Genomic DNA, 9,679 nt, shown 5'->3' with positions numbered 1-9,679 from the left:
TTGTCTGGCCTTAGAAAATATGGCTGATTTTCTTTTTCTGAGAGACATCCTCATTATATTGAATTTTTCTTCCTAGAGGGCTGCTAGAAAACTTCCTCAACAATCCCATCTTTACTGACATAAAATCATATATACATTGTCTATTTTAAACCTCTTAGCTTTTATTTCAATTGTAAAAGAGTTACTCCATATATTTAAAAAGGAAGGGTTATAAAGGCTTAAGAGATAGTATAAATTGCTTACAGTCATTTTTAGCCCCATTGGATGTACTAAAAAAGAACTCCTTAGCTTTCATTCCTGATGGTTAGCCTTAACTGGTCTTCTTCCCCTTTGAGACCATATTTAAGAACAATACTTATTCTCTTTTTATTTAAAAAGCCATCAAATTACACCAAAAGGAATATTCTCTTTTTCACAATAGCAGTGTTCATCTTCATGAACATCTAGGATGCTAACTTAAAGCTTAGTTTAGCAGAGAAATATTAAAAGAAAATTCTGAATATTATTATTTTTATTTTCTGAATCTTTCATTATTGGCAGTAAATATTTTTTGAATATTCATCTCCAAAAATAAAATTTGCAATAGGAAATTTATACATAAATTCACTTTAAGTAAAATTGAATGTAACTTCTTATGGGTAAGTCAGTGGCCTTATATTGTTCTCAGCTTTGAATAACTAATAGCAACAGCAATAACAACAATTCTAAATAATCTTAATGAGTCTTAACTGTATCCCAGAAACTTTCTATATTCAGTCTGAAATCAAATATAACCTCAATTTAGATGATTTTCTCTACAGATTGAATCTATTTGTATGTTTGACATTCTGTTAAATATATATTTGCAAAATTGGAGCCAGAAAAAAATAGCATTGGGAATTCGTTTTCAGGAGTGAGGGCTGTAAAAATGCTGTAATGTCTTCAGCCAAAATATAAGATGGAAACATAATGAGGCAGAATGTAAACTTAACAGGAGAAGAAATAATGGGAAAATTTTTCTCCATAACGCACTTGGAATTGCATGCAGGCATAATGTTTATAAAGTTGTCTACAATCTTTTCTTTCCATAAAATCCACCTCCCCACAAATGTTCAAATGATCAGCCTCCAAATAGCATCCCACCCCTCATTGTTTGCTTACTTGTTGTGGTAACAAATTCCATTAAAGCTGATGAGGTAAATCTGAGGATGGGTATTAAATTAGTCCAGGATGAAAGCACAGACACTCAGATCAGCTGTAGAGCAATTTAGGCATGGACAAGCTTTGAATTAATTTTGAAGAAATCAGGCAGAGTAAGTAAGTGTTGGACTCCTCTTGAAGACATCGACAAATGAGAACTATAACAAGCTTTTAAAATATACTGAGGACTCAATTTGATATCTCATTATCAGAAAACTCAATACAAAGTGAAATAGTTCAGAAGGTTTAAAGTATTAATTGATAATGAAAAAGAAGAAAGATGGTTGACAAAGGGTAGATTCAATTTGATTCAAAGGCTAAGAAAACATGAAAGTTTTAAGTAGCAACAAAGGAGAACTGTTTTGTTGACAGTCATGCAAATAAGCATTGACCCATATGCTCAGTGCCTAAAATAAATTTACTGTACTTTGTTCACATTTCCTGTCAGCTTGGGTTTTATAACAAGTTGCATTTTGTTGAAACTCTGAGAATACTTGTTGCAGGAAGGATCTTGTCTTCTTTTAACCTGCTGATTACTAGAACACTAAAAGAGTATGGTTGAATGGAAGGCTGAAGCAATGGCATTTGTAATTTAATTTGGGTCAATGAACATTTGAGAAACCAAATATAACTTTCATGGTCTAATAATTCTTGAAAACTCTTTGAAAAGCTGGTTTAACATTCTTCTTGCATTCTCTTGAAAGATAAATCTTTTAAAAATATTTTAATTGTGTAATATGTCAAATATATATCTATAGATAAAGGTATTGAGCCACCTATTTATCTGCAATATAGATTGATATATTGTCATCTTTCAGAATTTAGGTTTTTAAGAAGTAAATATTAGAGATGTCTTTGAAGCGATCTTTTCTGTTTTATTTGCATCACCTACACCGAAGAGAAAACAAGTGTCCTGAATTAGATGTATATTCTTCCTTTTAATATGCTAAATTATTACTGCAAAATTATATTAACTATATAACATATATCAATTTTTTTACATTTTTATTTTAAAGTTATATTAAGCTATATCACTTGTGACTTGATTTTATCACCTAAAAATGTATTAGAGATTCATCACATTGATTTTTATAGAACTGGCATATTATATTTTCTGCTTAACATTCCAATGATCATACAATTTATTCATCCATTCTATCATTGTGTGACATTTAAAGTTGTTTAATTAGCTTGCTAAAAAAATGCCACAATCAACTCTTTTGTACAAGTGTCTTTGTACTTGTATGAGAATTCTCTCATATATATAACTAACAATGAAATGACAAAATATCTGTGCATTTTCAATTTTACTAGATATTATTAACATATCTTGTTATGAAATCTTACATACGCTGTTTGCAAAATCAGTTTTTCTGAATTTCCTAAAAAGTTTTTTTGTCTTTATTTTTAAACATGTTTTATGTGCTTTATTTCTTTACTGTATCAGTGTTATATTTGTATATGATTTCTTATAGTGGTATTACTTAACATATTGATTTCCTACCAATTGTTCCACTGCAATTTATTGAATCATATAATTTCCTTAGAGAGTAGGAATCCCACTTTGGCATATAGTAACCATACAGGCATATGTGTATATAAAAGCACATTAACATATACATATAAAACACATATATACATATATAATTATATATGTGGGTACTAGTATATATGTGGATATGATTATCAAAGAGTTTCTATCATTTTATTCATTTTCTCTGTATCATTAATTTTCTTGAAATGATTGTAGTTTTATAATTTGTCTGCACAGCTAGAAGATGGAATACCAATGGAATACCAAGACAAGTACTACTATGTCTTTCTTTCTTCCTTTTTCTTCTGTTTTACTTTTCTTTTCTCTTCTTTCTTTTCTTTATTTCCTCCTCCCTTTTTTCTCTCCTCTCCTTTTCCATCACCTCTCTTTCTGCCATTCTTTGGTACTACATCTTCCTTTTTTTCTCTGTTCTCAAAATTATCATGACCAATATTTCACATATGAATTTTGGAATTAAGTTCAGCTTATTTGACTTCGCTGGTGGCTCAGACGGTAAAGCGTCTGCCTACAACGCAGGAGACCTGGGTTCGATCCTTGGGTCGGAAAGATCCTCTGGAGAAGGAAATGGCAACCCACTCTAGTACTGTTGCCTGGAAAACCCCATGGATGGAGGAGCCTAATAGGTTACAGTCCATGGAGTCTCAAAGAGTCGGACGCGACAGAGCAACTTCACTTTCACTTTTTCAGCTTATCAGATCTTTTTGGGATTTTTATTCGCAGATTGGGAAGAATTTCATTATTTAAGTAGATCTTTCTATATAAAATGTCTCTGCTCTTATGTAAATGTATTTTCATGTTTTGTAAAAGTTATACATTTTTATTTTGTAATCTTTCATATCTCTTATTGGATTTATCCTCAAAAGTGTTATATTATCATTGCCATTGTTATTAATATTTTGGCTATTGAAATTCAGATTCCTTTCATTACATACTCACATCTTTTGGTAGAAACACAGGGATGTTACTGGGCTTTGCTAGTGGCTCACACGGTAAAGAAACTGCCTACAATGCAAGAGACCTGGGTTCAATCCCTCGGTCAGGAAGATCCATCCCCTAGAGAAAGGAATGGCTACGTGCTCCAGTATTCTAGCCTGGAAAATTCCATGGACAGAGGATCCTGGAGGGTTACAGTCCATTTGGTCACAAAGAGTCAGACATGACTGAGAGACCAACACTTTCCCCTTCAGGAATATTATTATTTATTTTTATTTTTTTATTATTATTTTTATATGTTTAGATTTTTCAGAATAATTTTGAATTTTTACTAGTCCCAGTTGATTGTCTAAAGATCCTTTGCACAGTTTCTCTGGATATAATATGTATAGGAAATTGTGAAAATTTAGTACCTCCTTTATAGGTCTTAAATATCATATTTTTCTTGATTCATTGCATTAACTAGGACTTCAAATAAAATGTTGACTAAACATGGTGGTAGTAGACATGCATCCTGATTATAAAGGTAATAAGCATAAATTTTAATGATTAATAATGCTATTTGCTGTACAGTTTGGTAGTGTCAGGAAAGAACAAATTAGCCAAGATGGCATGGTCAGGCTCTCTCACCCTATGGCTTCTCACTCTGCCCCACATTTTGTAAATAATGATTATGTAACAGCTGAGATCTGAGATGTAGCACTGCCCGTGTGTGTCATGAGGTCTCACTTGGTCACGAGTTACTTTGTGCTATCGGGATACAGGAACTTCACTGAAAAAGTGGTGGCGTTACTGCTGCATCATGGCTGTGTCTGCTGGGTCAGCCAGGAGAAGAGAAAATATAGCATGTCTACTGCTATGACTGCCGCATAAACCAAGAGAGAATAAACATGTCTGCAGTTCCTTTGGCTCCTTGTGTCTCCTCTCAGCCTCTTAGCTCATGCCTTGCCTACCCAGGGTTCAGAGAACAGTGTGACCAGCAAGACAATTGACACTGGGAATAGGATGAACAGCAAAACAATTGGCACAGTCCACAGGATACCCAGGACCCAGCAGGTAGGGAGCCCCAGTGGCTTAACAATAGCTCACTTTTTCCTGATCTAGCTATGATCTGTGATTACATTCCACTACATCATCATGATTATTCTCTTTGTTTTTAACCAAATAAAATGGATGGAGGGCAAATGATTCTCAACAGCCTTAAAGATAGATAAGCTCTAGTATATATACATGGCAAATTTATTTTTATATATCCTATTTGGGGTTTATTCTGCTTCCTGAATCTGAAAGTTCCATTGGTTAATTTTGTGAAATATGAAAAGATTCTAAATTTTAAGCTACCACTTGGAGAAGAGTCATCTTTGATAACCACATGAGTTGTGTTAGACATGAGGAGGGTGTCTAACACCCTCACTCCCCTATCCTTGTTGTTTGTTTTAGTCACTGAAATTATCAGTTTAAAAAGAATATTGGCTCTGCATAGCAATTGTAATGAAGAATCCTGACTGATATACTCTTTTATACATTTTCCTTGACTTGTTTATTTTGTGGCTGATTTTGTAAATGATTTTCTATTTTTTTCCAGAAAACTAGATTTTGGTTTGATGATCCTCACCATTATTTCTTACTGCTAAATTAGTATTTTTTCCCACCCTTTGGGAATACTCTGTTGCATATTTTCTAACCTCTTGAGCCAAATACTTTTCATTTTGTCTCTTTTCTTTTCCAAAACATGAGTTCCATACTATAAATATTCCTCTAAACCCCATAAGATCTATTTCTCTAGATACAGTCTCAATATCATTCTCTTCTAAATATTTGATGATTTCCATTCTCATGTCTTAAACTGTGATTTTTTTAGAATACCCAAATTTTCCAATAAAAGGAAATTTTAAAAATAAGTCTTTTTAATGATTTATAACTGAGTGGAAAAGTTCAGTTTTCATTCCAGTTTCAAAGAAAAGTGAAAGTTGCTCAGTCGTGTCTGACTCTTTGAGACTATAGTTCATGTAATTCTGCAGGCCAGAAAACTGGAATGAGTAGCCTTTCCCTTGTCCAGGGGATCTTCCCAGCCCAGGGATGGAATACAGGTCTCCTGCATTGCAGGCAGATTCTTTACCAGTTGAGCCACAAGGGAAGCCCAAGAATACTGGAGTGGGTAGTCTAGCCCTTCTCCAGTGGATCTTCCTGACCCAGAAATTGAACCAGGGTCTCCTGCACTGCAGGCAGATTCTTTAATAACTGAGCTATCAGGGAAGCCCAGTTCCAAAGAAGAGCAATGGCAAAAATGTTCAAACTACTGTGCAATAACGTTCATTTCACAGGCTGGCAAGTTGATGCTCAATATCCTTCAAGCTAGGCTTCAACAGTATGTAAACTGAAAAGTTCCAGATGTACGAGCTGGGTTTTGTAGAGGCAGGGAACCAGAGATCAAAGTGCCAGCATTCATTCACTTCAGTTCAGTCACTCAGTCATGTTGGACTCTTTGTGACCTCATGAACTGTAGCACGCCAGGCTTCCCTGTCCATCACGAACTCTCAGAGTTTACCCAAACTCATGTCCATTGAGTCGGTGATGTCATCGAACCATCTCATCCTCTGTCGTCCCCTTCTCCTCCTGCCCACAACCCCTCCCAGCATCAGCGTCTTTTCAAATGAGTCAGCTCTTCACAACAGATGGCCAAAATATTGGAGTTTCAGCTTCAACATCAGTCCTTCCAATGAACACTCAGGACTGATCTTTACGATGGACTGGTTGGAACTCCTTGCAGTCTAAGGGACTCTCAAGAGTCTTCTCCAACACCACAGTTCAAAAACATCAAATTTTTGGCACTCAGCTTCCTTTATAGTCCAACTCTCACATCCAACATGACTACTGGAAAAACCATAGCCTTGACTAGATGGACCTTTGTTGGCAAAGTAATGTCTCTGCTTTTTAATACGCTATCTAGGTTGGTCATAACTTTCTTTCCAAGGACTAAGCATCTTTTAATTTCATGGCTGCAGTCAGCAACTGCAGGGATTTTGGAGCCGAAAATAATAAAATCAGCCACTGTTTCCACTGTTTCCCCATCTGTTTGCCATGAAGTGATGGGACTAGATGCTGTGATCTTAGTTTACTGAATGTTGAGCTTTAAGCCAACTTTTCCACTCTCCTCTTTCAATTTCATCAAGAGGCTCTTTAGTTCTTCTTTACTTTCTGCTGTAAGGGTGGTATCATCTGCATATCTGAGGTTGTTGATATTTCTTCCGGCAATCTTGATTCCAGCTTGTGCTTCTTCCAGCCCACCGTTTCTCATCATGTACTCTGCATATAAGTTAAATAAGCAGGGTGACAATATACAGCCTTGACATACTTCTTTTCCTATTTGCAACCAGTCTGTTGTTCCATGTCCAGTTCTAACTGTTGCTTCCAGACCTGCATACAGGTTTCTCAAGAGACAGGTCAGGTGGTCTGGCATTCCTACCTCTTTCAGAATTTTCCAGAGTTTGTTGTGGTCCACACAGTCAAAGGCTTTGGCATAGTCAATAAAGCAGAAGTAGATGTTTTTCTGGAACTCTCTTGCTTTTTTGATGATCCAACAAATGTTGCCAATATGATCTCTGGTTCCTCTGCCTTTTCTAAAACCAACTTGAACATCTGGAAGTTCACAGTTCACGTACTGTTTAAGCCTGGCTTGGAGAATTTTGAGCATTACTTTACTAGCGTGTGAGATAAGTGCAAATGCATAGTAGTAGTTTGTACGTTCTTTATCATTTCATTTCTTTGGATTGGAATGAAAAGTGACCTTTTCCAATCCTGTGGCCACTGCTGAGTTTTCCAAATTTGCTGGCATATTGAGTGTAACACTTTCACAGCATCATCTTTTAGGATTTGAAATAGCTCAACTGGAATTCCATCACCTCCACTAGCTTTGTTTGTAGTGATGCTTCCTAAGGCCCACTTGACTTTACATCTTTACATTCCAGGATATCTGGCTCTAAGTGAGTGACCACACCACTTGATTATCTGGGTCATGAAGAACTTTTTTGCACAGTTCTGCTGTGTAATCTTGCCACTTCTTCTTAATATGTTCTGCTTCTGTTAGGTCAATACCATTTCTGTCCTTTTTTGAGCAGTATTCGTTGGATCATAGCAAAAACAAGGGCATTCCAGAAAAAAAAAAAAACAAAAAAACAAAAAACCGCCTACTTCTGCCTCATTGGCTACAATAAAGCCTTTGAGTGTATGGACCTCAACAAACTGTGGAAAATTCTTCAAGAGATGGGAGTATCAGAACTCCCTACCCATTTCCTGAAAACTAGCATGCAAGAAGCAACAGTTAGAACCAAATATGGAATGACAGAGTGGTTCAACATTGGGAATGGAGTAGATCAAGTGTAGATATTGTCATCCTGCTTATTTAACTTCTATGCAGAGTACTTCATGCAAAATGCCAGGATGGATGAATCACAAGCTGGAATCAAGATTGCTGGGAAAATATCAACAACCTCAGATATGCAGATGATACTACTTTAATGGCAGAAAGTGAAGAGAAACTAAAGAGACGCTTGATGAAGGTGAAATGGGAGAGTGAGAAAGCTAGCCTAAAATTCAACATTCAAAAAACTAAAATCATGATGTCTGGTCTGATCACTTCCTGGCAAATGAAGGGTAAAAAGTGGAAGCAGTGACAGTTTTTCTTTTCTTGGGCTCCAAAATCACTGTAGATGGTGACTACAGCCATGAAATTAGAAGATACTTGCTTCTTGAAAGGAAAGCTCTGACAAACCTACACAGCCTATTAAAAAGCAGAAACATCAGTTTGCTGACAAATGTCTATAAGCTCAAATCTATGGTTTTTCCAGTAGTCATGTATGGATGTGAGATTTGGACCAGAAGAAAAGGCTGAGCACCAAAGAGTTGATGCTTTCAAATTGTGGTGTTGGAGAAGAATCTTAAGAGTCTCTTGAACTGCAAGGAGATAAAACCAGTCAATCCTTAATGAAACCAACTCTGATTCATAGAAGGACTGACTGTTGCTGAAGCTGAAAAACTCCAATACTTTTACCATGTGATGCAAAGGGCCAACTAATTAGAACCCACCAGGTTCCTCTGTCCATGGGGATTCTTCAGGCAAAACATTGGAGCTGTTGCTAGGCCCTCCTCCATGGGATCTTCTCAACCCGGGGATTGAACCTAGGTCTCCCACATTGCCGGCAGATTCTTTACTATCTGAGCCACCAGGAAAGTCCCTCAGATGTAATATGCTCTAATATGTCAATCTTGTTAAATGCTATATTCAAATCTGATAATAATGTTTTACCTGAATAATATATCCGGTGCTATAAAAGATATATGAAAGATTCTAATTGTAGAGTTTTAATTTCTCTTAATATTTTGCTTTACATATTTCAGTTTTGTATTATTAGGTTCATATAAATTATAATTACTTTCCTTCCTCATGTGTTAGAATTTGTTATGCACTTATACAGTGACCTATTTTATTGCCACAGTAATGTATGTGTCTTAAGTCTATTGTGTCTCAAATTAAATTAGCTAACATATCTTTCTATTGAAAAATATTTTTCCAATACTATTTCCCGAGATTTTATTTTCAACCTTTTGTGTTCTTGTTTGGCCTTGTCTTGAAATAGTTTGTTGCTGAATATAATTTTGGAGATCTAATCTGATAATATCTAACTTTAATTTTGAGCTTTAGTATTTTGTACTTATGATTACTAACATACTCTATTTATTTCTAGTGTCCTATTTTTGTTCTCTACATGCCCTACTTTTCCTTGCTTCTATTTTTTTCTTTTTCTTTCCTTTGCCTATTTTGAACTGTTTAGATTTTTTATTTTTCTCCTCCACTGACTTAGAAGTTATATTTCTATTCTTTTAGTGCTTCTCTTTAAATTTTAAACATGCTTTACTTAAATTCTAAAGTTAATAAAATCTCTTTTCTTTCTGTGGAACTTGAAGTATTTATAAAGGGATTAGTATGAGAGAGAGAAATTTATAGACAAGGAC

This window comes from Cervus elaphus, chromosome 30 (genome assembly GCF_910594005.1).
Source record: "Cervus elaphus chromosome 30, mCerEla1.1, whole genome shotgun sequence".
Taxonomy (NCBI): Eukaryota; Metazoa; Chordata; class Mammalia; order Artiodactyla; family Cervidae; genus Cervus; species Cervus elaphus.
The sequence above is the reverse complement of the archived record's forward strand: the minus strand, read 5'-3'. Positions refer to the sequence as shown.